We start from the raw sequence: 15,443 nt of genomic DNA on the forward strand, positions 1-15,443 counted from the left end.
TATATCTTCATGATACATTACATCACAATTTATCTACATTATAATTTATTCTTTAAGCAGAATATCTCAGCAATGACTGCCAACAGCAGCATGAGTTATGCCTCAAAGACTGCAGCAGTTCAAGAAAGCAGCTCACAACTACCTTTTCAAGAGCAATTAGGGATGGGCAATAAATGAAGGCCCAGATTTCCTTGATTAGATAAATTAATAAAAGAGAAAATGATTTCCACAAACTAAAACTTCTTTTCCTCCTAGGAGCTCAGCCAATACATATTTTACACCCTATTTTAGTGGTTATCAAAGCAACAATTTGAACCTGAATCTCAAATAATCACTATGGTTTTAAACTAATAGTAAGGTAAAGGTAATTTATTTCTGATAATTGGACAATAATTTTAAATATTGTTTACAACATATAAATTATGATTATTCACAACATACAGTAAACTGAACTGCAGATGGGTTTGCGCCAGATGCCTGCCATGGCCAAATAGCTGGAAACAACAAGAAGTGGGTGCAAAATAGCATTAGTAGGTATGGCAGGGCAAATTGGACTATGTGGACATCAGGCATGAGTCCCAATTGTCAGCGAGTGTTGCTGGTTGAGAGCTGGGGTTGTGGTGCATCAAACATTGTAAGAGGTGGTAGGGGTAAGTGAATTTATATTGACTTCCCTTAATCAACATGTGAAAGGTTACTGGACCTCTGTGACACTACTGCCTTCAGATCCCGAAACTGACCTTCCTGATCACCACCCCCCACTCCTTCCATCAAATGATTGTTGAACATCTCCTTGCCATCCTGCAAAACCATGGGCATCTCACAACCTGCTCACTGTCAGCTTGCAGCCATCTCCATGCCTGATGTTCAATTTTCTATGCGTTAAATTCAACAGTTCACATCAATGCAGCCACCTTTTCAGTGTAAAAATTACCTTTCAGAAGAGCAGGTTAGTTGCAGGATATGTGAAGAAAGCTATCTGGCTCACCTGTTAAGCACAGAGGAGCCCAGCAGAGTTATGAGGAAGGTAATAATGCAGGACCTACTACATACTACAATCGTACAGCTGAGGTATGTACAGCAAGTTTGTTTATCCACCTTAATCTGAACAGACACAAGCAGGGCAACAATTGTGACCCCTACTATGACCAAGACACAGTAAAGCACAATTGTCAGTCTTAATGAGTAAATAGAATCTAAAATTTATGAGGACAACTGATTTTGTAGCTGTATGTTGAACTATTGCAATTTAAATTAAGATAATCATGGATCATTGTAACTAAACAAAACAAAAATAATACAGAACTAAAATGTGCTTTTTTTAAAAACAAAAAACCCTCTCCTTCACACAGAAGTCCAGATAAAACAATCATCATTGGGAAGTGACTTACATCAAAATAGTTTTACTGCTTTTTGCAACAACTTTATTCGTAACATCGAAAAGCTGAAACAATACAAAAGGTTTCCCTAATAGCTCGTTTGTAAAGGCAGTGTCCAATGTGCAACTGAACAATGTAGACTAGGAATCTCCAGGTTCACGTACTGATTTACTTTTGGTTTCACTACCTGATAGAAGATAAATTTGCCTTGGAAGGCAATGTACTGAAAGTTCACTCAGCTGATACTGGGATGGTAGGATGACTATATTAGGAGTGGTGGGTTTGACTAGGCCTATATTAGTAGTTTTAAAAGAATAAGAGGGAATCTGATTGAAATATGTAAAATTCTAACAGAGCTAGACAGACAATATTAGATTACATTCCCTACAGTATGGAAACAGGCCCTTCAGCCCAACAAGTCCACACTGACACTCCAAAGAGTAACCCACCCAGACCCATTTTGCTCTGACTAATGAACCTAACACTATGGCAATTTTAACATTGCCAATTCACCTGACCTGCACATCTTTGGACTGCGGGAGGAAACCAGGGCACCCATAGAAAACCCACACGCACTCGGGGAGAATGTCCAACTCCACACAGACAGTCATCTGAGGCTGGAATCGAACCTGGCTCCCTGGCGCTGTCAAGCAGCAGTGCTAATAAACTGAGCCACCATGCCACCCAAGATGCATGGCGAATGCTTCCCTGCTGGAGAGCCTCGAACCAGGGGTCTAGGTATACAGGGTTGACCATTTAACATGGATATAAAGAAATATTTCTTCACAGTGGGTGGTTAACTTTCTCCAGAAAACACTATAGAGGCCAGGGCCCCAACTAAGAGTCTGATAATTGTTTTTGATATTAAAGGTGTCAAGGGGTTTGAGAGAAAGCAGGGATATGGCATTGAGATAGAGGATCAGTCACAATCATACAGAATGGTACAGCAGGCTCAAAGGGCCAATGCCCATACCAACTCTTAGTTTCTATGTTTCCAAATCCAGCCATCAACCAGTCCATGAAGGTAAGCAGATACTTGAGGCAGCTGAAGCCCCATAGCACAGTTGCTCATCTGCAGCCTTTAGGAATTTGCGCTTTTGCATCCCAAAATTGAGAGCAATTTCTCAATGATGAGTCAAGCAATACCTTGGCATAGTTACAGTCACAAAATAAATGTACCAAGCAACACCATCATCATCCTAGGTATGTCTTGTCCCACAAATAGAACCCAACAGAGGTGGCAACACAGTGGTATCCAGCTGGAAGAGATCCCCTAGGAATTCTCAGCATTGAACCTCAAAGTTTCATGGCATCAGGTCAAACAAGGACAGGGAAGTCTGCTGATAATCATGTACAGCCACTACTTGGCAAATGAATCAGTGCTCCTCTACGTTGTATAGTATTTGGAGGAAGCACTGAATAAAGCAAGGAGGCAGAATGTACTGTGGTTCGGGTACTTCAATGCCCACCACTAAGAATGACTCGACAGTGCTATTACACCTATGCTGTTCAGTCCTAAAGGTCATAGTGTGGGGCAGTGGCAGGTGATATGGGAACCAACTAAGAAATGAAAAAATTACCTGACCTCTTCCTCACCAATCTGCCTGCTGCAGATGAATCTGTCCATGACAGTACTGGCAAGAGTTACCATCCGCCATAGTCCTCTGGAGGCAAAATCCTGTCTTCACATTGCAGACACCCTTCATTATGCTGCCTGGTGTTACCACTGTACTAAATGGAATAGAATTCAACTTGGTGAAGCTATAATGCAGGACTACATGTATGCCAAATGGCATAAGCAGCAATTGATAGACAGAGCTAAGCGATTCCACAATCAACACATCAAATATAAGCTCTGCAGTTCTGCCACATTCAGTTATAAATGATGGTAGACAATCAAACAACTCACTGGAGAAGACTCCATATATAACTGCCATAAACAAATATGGGGGAATCCAACACATTAGTGCAAAAGCTAAGGATGAAGCACTTGCAGCAATGTTCAGCCAGAAGTGCCAAGTGGAGGACCCATCTTGGTCCCCTACAGAGATCCTCAGCATCAGAGATGCAATTTCCAGCTAACTCAAATCACTCTACATGATATTAAGAAACAGTTGGAGGCACTAGATACTACGAAGACTATGGGCTCTGATAATATTCCAACATTCAAAGACATATGGGTGGCACAGTGGTTAGCACTGTTGCCGAGAGTGCCTGGGACCTAGGTTCGATTCCAGCCTTGGGTGACTGTGTGGAATTTGTATGTGCACCTTGTGTCTGTTTCGGCCGGATACTCCAGTTTCCTCTCAGTCCAAATATATGCAGGTTAGCTGGATTGGCCATTCTAAATTGCCCTTAGTGTCTGGAGATATGCAAGCCAGGTGGGTTAGTCATAGTAAATGCGGGGTTATGGGAATAGAGTGGAAGGATCTGGGTGGCATGCTCTTCGGAAGTCAGTGCAGACCTGATGGCCTGATTGGTCTCTTTCCATATTGTAGGAATTCTATGACTCTACATGTTCCAGAACTTGCCGTGCCCTTAGTTAAGCTGTTCCAGCACAGCTGCAGCATTGGCATTATCTGGCAATGTGGAATCTGCCCAGAAACATCGCTTTCACAAGACAATGCAGTACAAATCTAACTTAGTCAATTACTACCCCAGCAGTTTACTCTTGATCACATGCAAAGTGGAGGAAGAGGTTATCCAACAATACTATCAGATAGGGTTTGCTTAGCAATAACATGCTTACTGACTCATTTTGGGTTCTGTCAGAAGTAGTCAGCTCCTGACCTCATTACAGATTTGGTTCAAACATTGACAAAAGAGCTGAATCCCCAAGATGAGAAAGTGACTATCTTTGAGATCAAGGCAGCATTGGACTAAGTACAGTTTCAAGAAGTTCCAGCAAAACTTGAGTCAAAGAGAATCAATGAAACTTCCTTACTGGTTGGAGTCATATCTGGCATAAAGGAAGATGGTTGTGGCTTTTGGAAGTCAGTTACCTCAGCTCCAAAACATCTCTGCAGGAGTTCCTCAGAGTGTCTTAGGCCCAGCCATCTACAGTTGCTTTATCAATGACCTTCCCTCCATTTTAAGGCCAGAAGTGGGAATGTTTGTTGACAATTACACAGTTTTCATTCTCTTTCGTAACTCCTCAGATACTGAAACAGTCCATGTCCAAATTCAATAAAAGCTGGACAATATCCATAACATTTGACTTGAAATGTTAGCTGTTTTCTCTCCACAGATAATGGCAGACCTGCTGAGTTTTGCCAAAAATTTCTGTTTTTGTGTGTTTCAGAACTCTAACATTCAGAGTTTGTCGTTTTACTTCTTTCTAGTTTCCCAAGTCCCATTCTCACATCACTGTTCCCTCCTTTTGACTGTCAAATCAGCATTACATGGAACAGTTCAAGCATTAATGCATTAAAGTTAAAATTTCCACTCTCAAGGGAATTTGACAATCAAGTACCACTGTTTCCCATAGAATATTGCAATGATTTTAATGTATGCCAACTCTTATGCATGCCTGACTCTGCAAACAAAAAACTGTCTTGGCATTGAAAGTCTGCCACTGTAATTTCAAAGCAGAAACACAAGCAGAACTGGATTGGGACAGAAGTGAGTGACAGAATTATCCAGCCAAAACATATTGATGTAAGAAATTTACCTCTGCATTCACCTGTTATTTCATTGCCCACGTAACAACCAAATTTTCTCATTTGAAGTTACATGGAAGCTGGTCAGGAATGCTTTAACACACAGAGTGAAATCTTACAGGGCCTTCAGTGATGAGGACAATGAGGAGAAATCTGGGAGAATCACATGGGAAGTATAATGAGGTCCTTCCCAATGTCAGGAGCAACACGCTGTATTTTTCAAGAGAGGTATAGGTATTGAGATGAGATATTAATATTAATGGGAATTATTGCTCATTATCACCATTAACACCAAATCTAGTACCATTGATTTGCATTGAATGGTTCCCATTCTATCATGGACCGGAGAGGAATTAGACACTAAGAACTCCAAGAGTCAGAGTGGGTGCCTGGTGACTCCAGCATGTTGCTTGCTTCTCTGGGCTTCCATCTTGGACAACCGATACCACCAACATTGACAATGGCTGCATATACTTCACATCAACAGACACTGGCATCCAATGTGACAGTCTCTTGTATGCTCAGTGCATCCCTCCAATCCAATTATAGTATGCTTCTGCACTTTGAAGCACACCAGTATCATTCTTTCAAATACTGCTGTAAGGACACTTTCTGTACTTAGACTGGCACCCAACTTACAGATTGGATCTGGCCGATTCTCAGAGTGCTCATGTGCTTTCCTAGTACTCACTCATTTTCTGCCTACTTGGAGGCAGACAGCATCTCTGCCTTACTGTGTCTTGGCTTTTAGCATGAACATAAAGCCAGGCAGCTTGGCATGATTGTCAGGACTCATCAATCAAGAATACGGATACGTTGCTGTATGTCACCATCAGAACTGGGACATAAATTACCCCTTTTCTGCCAAATCCTTCTCTAGAAAATATCACAAACCATGCAGAGCAACTCTGGACTGACAATGTTTGTCCAGCTGCACAATGACCTTTCAAAGACGGCACACACCAGAAGTCCCAGGGTATTCTGGGATATCTCAGTAGTGGCGAGTAGTTGCAGCAATGGTAATGACAGATTTGAGCTAGTATCAGATGAGAGAGATGCCATGGCGGTGGCTTGATAGTTAATGAGGCAAGCTTGTGATAATAGCATGAGAAAACATGCTCAGCTTCATAGAAATCTTCCACAATGCTTGACAAAAATTACACAGCCAAAATATGGCAAGATTCAAAATTACAATCCTCTACTAGGCAAACAAATACTCAGAGCCACATGTGTTATGACAGGAATAGAACATAATATGGAACAAAAACATAGCCATAAAATTTGCTGTTATACAGACAATGATAATCCTATTTTTAGTTTAATAGTGTAGAAATTGATGTTATCTGAGAGCCCTCATGCAGAGTTTCAGTCATGCATGTGAAACTGTAGGAGGTTGTTGGATAATGTTTCACTCTATAAATGGCGTATTCTTTGGATGACTGTAAATAAGACAGAACTCTCAAATGATGTCTTACTGAAAATTATGGAAACACTCACCATAATATGTTAGTAGGATCAGTACTATTACACCTACTGGTGTCACTGAATGCCATTGGAAAATATATACCAAAGGAAAAACAGTACATTGTGTTAATATGCTTTTTGTTCAAAATTCTTCAGTCATCATCTTTACTTCCTGTCATCAAAATCAGTGATTTTTAAACTTCATCACAGCAATTCACTACCTTTTTTCCAAAAATTATTTAAAGTAAAGTCATTTTAATCTTGCATTGTTTAATCTTAGAAGCTTTTTGTGAAAGTGAAAACTAAGGAGTTCTAATTGGCAGGTAGATAAGATGCTACCTTTGATTTGTTTCCTTGTAGTTTGTAAGTAATGAACAATTTATTAGCTTGTTTCAGAAATGGATACATACCTTACATACACTGATTTGCAAATGTTTAATCTTTCTGGGTGAGAAAAGCCAGAACCAAATGAGCCAGACGTCTGCAAACAACTTAGCGCACAGGCAGTAAGGCTGAAAATGGGGAAAAGACAGAATCTGGCAGGGAAAAGACATTCTGCTGTGAGCTGCAGATATCCAGAATGAATGCAAAAGAATTACATATGAATGATGAGCAGGAGATGGTCACTTAGGCTTTGCAGCCTGCTCTGCCATTTAATACGATTAAGGCTGATCTGATTGTGGTCTCATCTGACTGCCTTGTTAATCAAGAATTTCTGTAACTTTGCTTGAAAGCAATCAATGACCCCACTTCCCATGCTCCCTCGAGTAAAGATCTACAATACTTTAAGAGGAAAAGATCCTCTTCATCTACATATCAAATGGGAAACTCATTATCAAACTGTGACCCCAAGTTCCAGTCTCTTCCACAAGGGGTAATATCTATTCAGAGGCCACCCTGTCAAGTCCCCCCTGGACTTCATACATTTCCTGTCATTCAGGCCTAGCATGTCCAACTTTTTCTCATGCATCAGAATCCACTTCCCCAACCCAGCCAGTCCAAAAGTGGAATGAAAAGCAATAGTGGTTTTATTGTAGAAAGTAAATGGATGCATAGAACAATAAATATAATTAATTCTCAGCTTGTTTCAATTAAATACAAAACTTCAAAGACACATCATACTATCTCCAATAACAGATTTATTTAACCTTTCTCTGGTCAGCATGCTTATCCTGTGCAGTTCCATATTTGAGAAGAGCATTTTTCCTTTTGCTTAGTCAGGCTGAAATGAGCTGGCTGACCCAACGGCTGTCAGAAGTCCTAATGATCTTCATCCTATTCGATAATTCAGAAGTAGACTCCTAACTAAAATCAAATAGCTTGCCTCTCCATTTTGCTATTCCCAGAACTACAATACATAATCAATAGATTATTGGACAGCTTTTGTCGGCATTCCTATAGAAATGATGCATCCTGTTCTTTTGATTATCTTGTACATCTATTAACATTGTATCAGAGTACCTTACATAAAAGTTTTATAGAACAAAAGCAAGCAATTCAGCTCAGTGATTCCTTTTTGAAAAGATTGAGCACTATGCTAGATATTTAATTGAATAAATATTTGATGGAAAGTGAACTCTGAACTTGCATTTCCAAAATGATAAACTCTCAGTTCATTTTCCTTGCAGATTCAAAGCAAATTCCAAGATTTTTTAAAATTAATAATTTTCAATCGTAATTAGATATAATGGTATCACAGTAAGAAGTACTTCATTCAACAGCCAGGTATTCAGTATACAGCTTCAGAGATTTACTGTTAAAAGGCCAAAACTGCCCCTATTCTACCAGGGATCAGTATGTGGAGTTGAATTTGATAAACAACATACGAACTCGGAGCAGGAGTAGGCCGTCTGGCCCTTCAAGCCTGCTCCACAATTCAATAAGATCATGGCTGATCTTTTTGTGGCCTCAGCTCCACTTACCCACTCTCTCACCATAACCCTTAATTCCTTCATTGTTCAAAAAGAAAATCTACCTTAGCTTTAAAAATATTTACTGAAGTAATGTCAACTACTTCACTGCACAGGGAATTCCAGAGATTCACAGTCCTCTGGGTGAAGAAGTGTCTTCTCAATTAAGTCCTAAATCTGCTTCCCCTAATTTTGAGACTCTGCCCTCTTGTCGTAGTTTCACGTGCCAGTGGAAACATCCTCTCTACGTCTATCTTATCTATTCCCTTCATAATTTTATATGTTTCTGTTGGATCCCCCCCTCAGCTTTCTAAATTCTGATGAATATAATCTCAGTCTATTCAGTTTCTCCTTATTAGCCAACCCCCTCAACTCTGGAATCAACCTAGTGAACCTCCTCTGCACGCCCTCTCGTGCCAGTACTTCCTTTCTCAAGTAAGGAGACCAAAATTGGCCACAGTACTCCACGTGTGGCCTCAGCAGCACCCTACACAGCTGCAACATAATCTCCCTGCTTTTAAACTCAATCTCTTAAGCAATGAAGGACAAAATTTCATTTGCCTTCTAATTACCTGTTGTACCTGCAGACCAATCTTCATATAGTTGGCTCAAAGACATTTATACTGAATCTGCATTCTCCTATAACATGGTAGCTACATTTCCTTGTGACACCCTGGTGTAGAAAATCATGCAATATAAATAATGGGGCCTATGGAAAAAACAGAGCCAGGGCGAACCACCAAAAATATCAGTAAAAAAGAAAAGAAAACAAAAATTGTAGTTAGCCTTACACAAATAATAGCACAGTCTAAGTAAACCTTTAAATATTTTTTTAACAAAATAATAGTGCATTTAACACTTAACCACTAAAATCACTGACTATGGCATTGTACCTTTCACGAAGCTCTTCACCAGAAAGCACATGAGCTAACTGACCACGTGATGCTGACACGGAAATCCAAGCCTCCTCAAGATTCTTCCCCTGTTTGAAATAAAGTTCCTTCTAAATGTAGACTACAATTCCCAGTTTCAAGCTAAGTTTCAAATCTTGCAGAACTGATTGCATTCCTATTTTAACTGAACTATGAATTTGCATTTTGCAGACAGAGGATCCTGAGGCTGGGTTTTGCTACTAGGTAGTGCCAGGATGGAATCGTGTAACAGTGAATATCTGCTCGCTTATAGAGATATAGAGATGTACAGTATGGAAACAGACCCTTCGGTCCAACCTGTCCATGCCGACCAGATATCCCAACCCAATCTAGTCCCACCTGCCAGCACCGGCCCATATCCCTCCAAACCCTTCGATTCATATACCCATCCAAATGCCTCTTAAATGTTGCAATTGTACCAGCCTCCACCACATCCTCTGGCAACTTATTCCATACACGTACCACCCTCTTCATGAAAAAGTTGCCCCTTAGGTCTCTTTCATATCTTTCCCCTCTCACCCTAAACCTATGCCCTCTAGTTCTGGACGCGCCCACCCCAGGGAAAAGATTTTGTCTATTTATCCTATCCATGCCCCTCATAATTCTGTAAACCTCTATAAGGTCACCCCTCAGCCTCAGACGCTCCAGGGAAAACAACCCCAGACTGTTCAGCCTCTCCCTATACTCAAATCCTCCAATCCTGGCAACATCCTTTTAAACCTCTTTTGAACCCTTTCAAGTTTCACAACATCTTTCCAATAGGAAGACCAGAACTGCACCCAATATTCAAAATGTGGCCTCACCAATGTCCTGTACAGCCGCAACATAACCTCTCAACTCCTATACTCAATACTCTGACCAATAAATGAAAGCATACCAAACGCTGCCCTCACTATCCTATCTACCTTCGACTCCATTTTCAAGGAGCTATGAACCTGCACTCCAAGGTCTCTTTGTTCAGCAACACTCACTTGGTCCTTACCATTAAGTGTATAAGTCCTGCTAAGATTTGCTTTCCCAAAATGCAGCACCTCACATTTATCTGAAATAAACTTCATCTGCCACTTCTCAGCCCATTGCCCCATCTGGTCCAGATCCTGTTGTAATCTGAGGTAACCCTCTTCGCTGTCCACTACACCTCCAATTTTGGTGTCATCTGCAAACTTACTAACTGTACCTCTTATGCTCGCATCCAAATCTTTTATGTAAATGACAAAAAGGAGAGGACCCAGCACCAATCCTTGTGGCACTCCACTGGTCACAGGCCTCCAGTCTGAATAACAACTCTCCACCACCCTCTGTCTTCTACCTTTGAGCCAGTTCTGTATCCAACTGGCTAGTTCTCCCTGTATTCCATGAGATCTAATCTTGCTAACCAGTCTCCCATGGGGAACCTTGTCTAACGCCTTACTGAAGTCCATATAGATCACATCTACTGCTCTGCCCTCATCAATCTTCTTTGTTACTTCTTCAAAAAACTCAATCAAGTTTGTGAGACATGATTTCCCACGCACAAAGCCATGTTGACTATCCCTAATCAGTTCTTGCCTTTCCAAATGCATGCACATCCTGTCCCTCAGGATTCCCTCCAACAACTTGCCCACCACTGAGGTCAGGCTCACCGGTCTATAGTTCCCTGGTTTGTCTTTACCACCCTTCTAGTACAGTGGCCAACCTCCAGTCTTCCAGCACCTCACCTGTAACTATCGATGATACAAATATCTCAGCTAGAGGCCCAGCAATCACTTCTCTATCTTCCCACAGAGTTCTTGGGTACATCTGATCAGGTCCTGGGGATTTATCCACCTTTATGCGTTTCAAGACATCCAGCACGTCCTCCTCTGTAATCTGGACATTTTGCAAGATGTCACCATCTATTTCCCTACAGTCTATATCTTCCATATCCTTATCCACAGTAAATACTGATGCAAAATATTCATTTAGTATCTCCCCCATTTTCTGTGGCTCCACACAGAGGCCGCCTTGCTGATCTTTGAAGGGCACTATTCTCTCCCAAGTTACCCTTTAGTCCTTAATGTATTTGTAAAAACCCTTTGGAGTCCCCTTAATTCTATTTGCCAAAGCTATCTCATGTCCCCTTTTTGCCCTCCTGATTTCCCTCTTAAGTATACTCCTACTTCCTTTCTACTCTTCTAAGGATTCACTCGATCTATCCTGTCTATACCTGACATATGCGTCCTTCTTTATCTTAACCAAACCCTTAACTTCTTTAGTCATCCAGCATTCCCTATACCTACCAGCCTTCCCCTTCACCCTTACAGGAATATACTTTCTCTGGATTCTTGTTACCTCATTTCTGAAGGCTTCCCATTTTCCAGTCGTCCCTTTACCTGCAAACATCTGCCTCCAATCAGCTTTCGAAAGTTCTTGCCTAATACCGTCAAAATTGGCCTTTCTCCAATTTAGAACTTCAACTTTTAGATCTGGTCTATCCTTTTCCATCATTATTTTAAAATGAATAGAATTATGGTCGCTGGCCCCAAAGTGCTCCCCCACTGACACCTCAGTCACCTGCCCTGCCTTATTTCCCAAGAGTAGGTCAAGTTTTGCACCAATCTATTAGGTACATCCACATACTGAATCAGAAAATTGTCTTGTACACACTTAAGAAATTCCTCTCCATCTAAACCTTTAACACTATGGCATTCCCAGTTGATGTTTGGAAAGTTAAACTCCCCTACCATAACCACCCTATTATTCTTACAGATAGCTGAGGTCTCCTTACAAGTTTGTTTCAGTAAAAACAATGACTGCAGATGCTGGATACCAGATTCTGGATTATTGGTGCTGGAAAAGCACAGCAGTTCAGGCAGCATCCGAGGAGCAGTAAAATCGACATTTCGGGCAAAAGCCCTTCATCAGGAATACAGGCAGAGTGCCTGAAGGGTGGAGAGATAAATGAGAGGAGGGTGGGGGTGGGGAGAAAGTAGCACAGAGTACAATATGTGAGTGGGAGTGTGGATGAAGGTGATAGGTCAGAGAGGAGGGCAGAGTGCATAGGTGGAAAAGAAGATAGGCAGGTAGGACAAGTCATGGGACAGTGCTGAGCTGGAAGTTTGGAACTGGGGTGAGGTGGGGGAAGGGGAAATGAGGAAACTGTTGACATCCACATTGATGCCCTGGGGTTGAAGTGTTCCGAGGCGGACATGGTTGAAGAGCTTCAGTTCTCAATTTCCAGCTGACTATTAGAGGGTCTATAATACAATCCAATAAGGTGATCATCCCTTTCTTATTTCTCAGTTCCACCCAAATAACTTCCCTGGATGTATTTCTGGGAATATCTTCCGTCAGCATAGCTGCAAAGCTATCCCTTCTCAAAAATGCCACTCCCCCCCTCCTCTCTTGCCTCCCTTTCTATCCTTCCTGTAGCATTTGTAATCTGGAACATTCAGCTGCCAGTCCTGCCCATCCCTGAGCCATGTTTCAGTAATTGCTATGATATCCCAGTCCCATGTTCCTAATCATGCCCCGAGTTCATCTGGCTTCCCTGTTAGGCCCCTTGCATTGAAATAAATGCAGTTTAATTTATTAGTCCTACCTTGCCCCTGCCTGCCCTGACTGTTTGACTCACTTCTGTTCTCAACTGTACCAGTCTCTGATTGATCCCTTTCCTCACTATCTCCCTGGGTCCAACCCCCCCACCTTACTCCCGAGCAACTCTAGCAAAGTTCCCTGCCAGTATATTAGTCCCCTTCCAATTTAGGTGCAATCCGTCCTTCTTGTACAGGTCACTTCTACCCCAAAAGAGATTCCAATGATCCAAAAATGTGAATCCTTCTTCCATACACCAGCTCCTCAGCCATGTATTCATTTGCTCTATCCTCCTATTCCTGCCCTCACTAGCTCATAGCACTGGGAGTAATCCAGATAATACTACCCTTGAGGACCTCCTTTTTAAATTTCTGCCTAACTCTCTAATCTCGCTTCAGAATCTCAACCTTTTCCCTTCCTATATCGTTGGTTCCAATCTGGACAATGACCTCTTGCTGGCCCCTCTCTCCCTTGAGGACATTCTGCACCCTCTCTGAGACATCCTTGAACCTGGCACTAGGGAAGCAACACACCCTGCTTTTTCTCTGCTGGCCACAGAAACATCTGTCTGTACCTCAGACTACAGAATCTAACACAATTGATCTCTTGGAAGCTGACGTACCCCTCGTTGCATTAGAGCCAGTCCCAATACCAGAAACTTGGCTGTTTGTGCTACGTTCTCCAGAGAATCCATCACCCCTATATTTTCCAAAACAGCATACCTGTTTGAAATGGGTATATCCACAAAAGACTCCTGCCCTAGGTGCCTACCTCTCTTACCCTTCCTGGAGTTAACCCATCTATGTGTCTGTATCTGAGACTTTGCCCCCTTCCTATAATTGCCATCCATCACATACTGTTGCTGTTGCAAATTCCTCATCGCTTCTATCTATCTCTCCAACTGATCCACTTGATCTGATAAGATTCGCATCCAACAGCATTTATGGCAGATATAATCCACAGTAACCCTTAAACTCTCTTTAAACTCCCACATCTGACAAGAAGTACATATCACTGCAAAAGTCATTTTTGCTCCTTCACAATCTACTGACCCAGAAAATAACACCGTCTTATTCCTCTACAAACACTGCCCCAGGTTAAATTAATAGCTTTAATGAAAAAAAGTCCACAATTCGCAAGTCACATTACAACCAAATTGCGTTTCATAGACTCGCATTACAAGAGAACTATCTGTGATTTTTTAAAAATTTACTCAGGAAATGTCTGCATCACTGTCAAATGTAACTCATACTGCCCATTCCAAAAAGTCCTCCAACAATGATTATGAACTGTTTTCTTAAACCCTAGCAGTGCATATGTAGTAGATGCAAACACAATGCTGTTAAGGAGGGAATTCCAGCATTTCAACTAGCAAACGCGAAGGAATGTAAATATACTTCCAAGTCAGAATGATGTATGACTTCATGCAGAACTTGCAGATGATGTATTCCTGTGCATCTGCTGGTCTTGCCCTACTAGGTGGTACAGATTGTAGGTTTATAAGATACTGTTGAAAAAGCCTTGTTGAATTGCTGCAGTCCATCTTGTAGATAGTTCACACTTCCACCAATGACAGCAGTGGCAACAAACAAGCAGGCTTTTTTTTTCCTGAATTATGTTGAGTGCAATCATCTAGGCAAATCGAAATAATTCCACTACACACTTAATTATTGTCTTACAGATGGTGTACAGACTTTGAGGGATCACCGGCATTGTGGTCACTCAGTGCAGAATTTCCACCCTCTAACCAATACAGAGTCAGAGTGTTTATGTGGCTTATTGCAATCAGTTCTGTGCAATTGTGATATTAAGTATGTCGATGATGGGGAATTAAACATGATAATGCCACTGAATTTCAAGGAGAGGTAGTCAGACTTCCATTTGCTGGAGATGTCATCGTCTGGCGCTTGTAAAAATGTTTTCTTGCCACCAGGAGCAGGGATAGAAATCACAGGCCTTGGTACTGCTCCTGGCACTGCCATGACCTGAGCACAGCGGGCCCCTCATAGCCTCTGTTATTGAGCCTTGCTGTACCCCTCAATCCCGGGCAGTGCTTGCCACTTAACAGCTCATGCCAGAATGGCATCTAGGTCTTGTGGCATGTGGGCATCAGCTTTTCCAGCACCTTAAGCTTTATAATTGATATGGTACACTTTCCGATCATTCTCACTTATGACCTTCTGATGGACTGAAAGTCGTGATGTAGTGAAAGATTGTTCGGTCTAGCCCAATTTCTGAGGTGATGCCCTGGAACTGAGATAATTAGCCTTTGATAACCATAACCATCTTTGTTTATTCTAGGTATGACGTGAATAAAAAGACAGTTTTAGAGTTTTCCAAAATTCCCACTGCCTTCAATTTTACAAGGCCTTCTGAATGTCACTCTTAGTCAAATGCTGTTTTTTTCATTTTAAATCAAGGGCAATTATATTAATATCTCCTCTGGAATTTTGACTATGTTTGGACCTGTTAGGAGGTTAGGAGCCAAGTGGCCTTGGTACAAAACAAATGAAGCATCAGCAGACAAATTCTTGATAAGTGCACTGT

At 41.5% G+C, this 15,443-nt stretch overlaps 1 protein-coding gene across 2 annotated transcripts in view; it reads right to left on the reverse strand.

The window, feature by feature from the left end:
- LOC122543791 (protein downstream neighbor of Son-like) overlaps positions 1–15,443 on the reverse strand; it is a 55,705-nt gene that overhangs the window by 22,426 nt on the left and 17,836 nt on the right. The gene's annotated exons all lie outside the window — the stretch shown is intronic.

Source organism: Chiloscyllium plagiosum, unplaced genomic scaffold (genome assembly GCF_037043375.1).
Source record: "Chiloscyllium plagiosum isolate Xiang-an unplaced genomic scaffold, Cpla_swu_hap1 HiC_scaffold_3, whole genome shotgun sequence".
In the NCBI taxonomy this organism is placed as follows: domain Eukaryota; kingdom Metazoa; phylum Chordata; class Chondrichthyes; order Orectolobiformes; family Hemiscylliidae; genus Chiloscyllium; species Chiloscyllium plagiosum.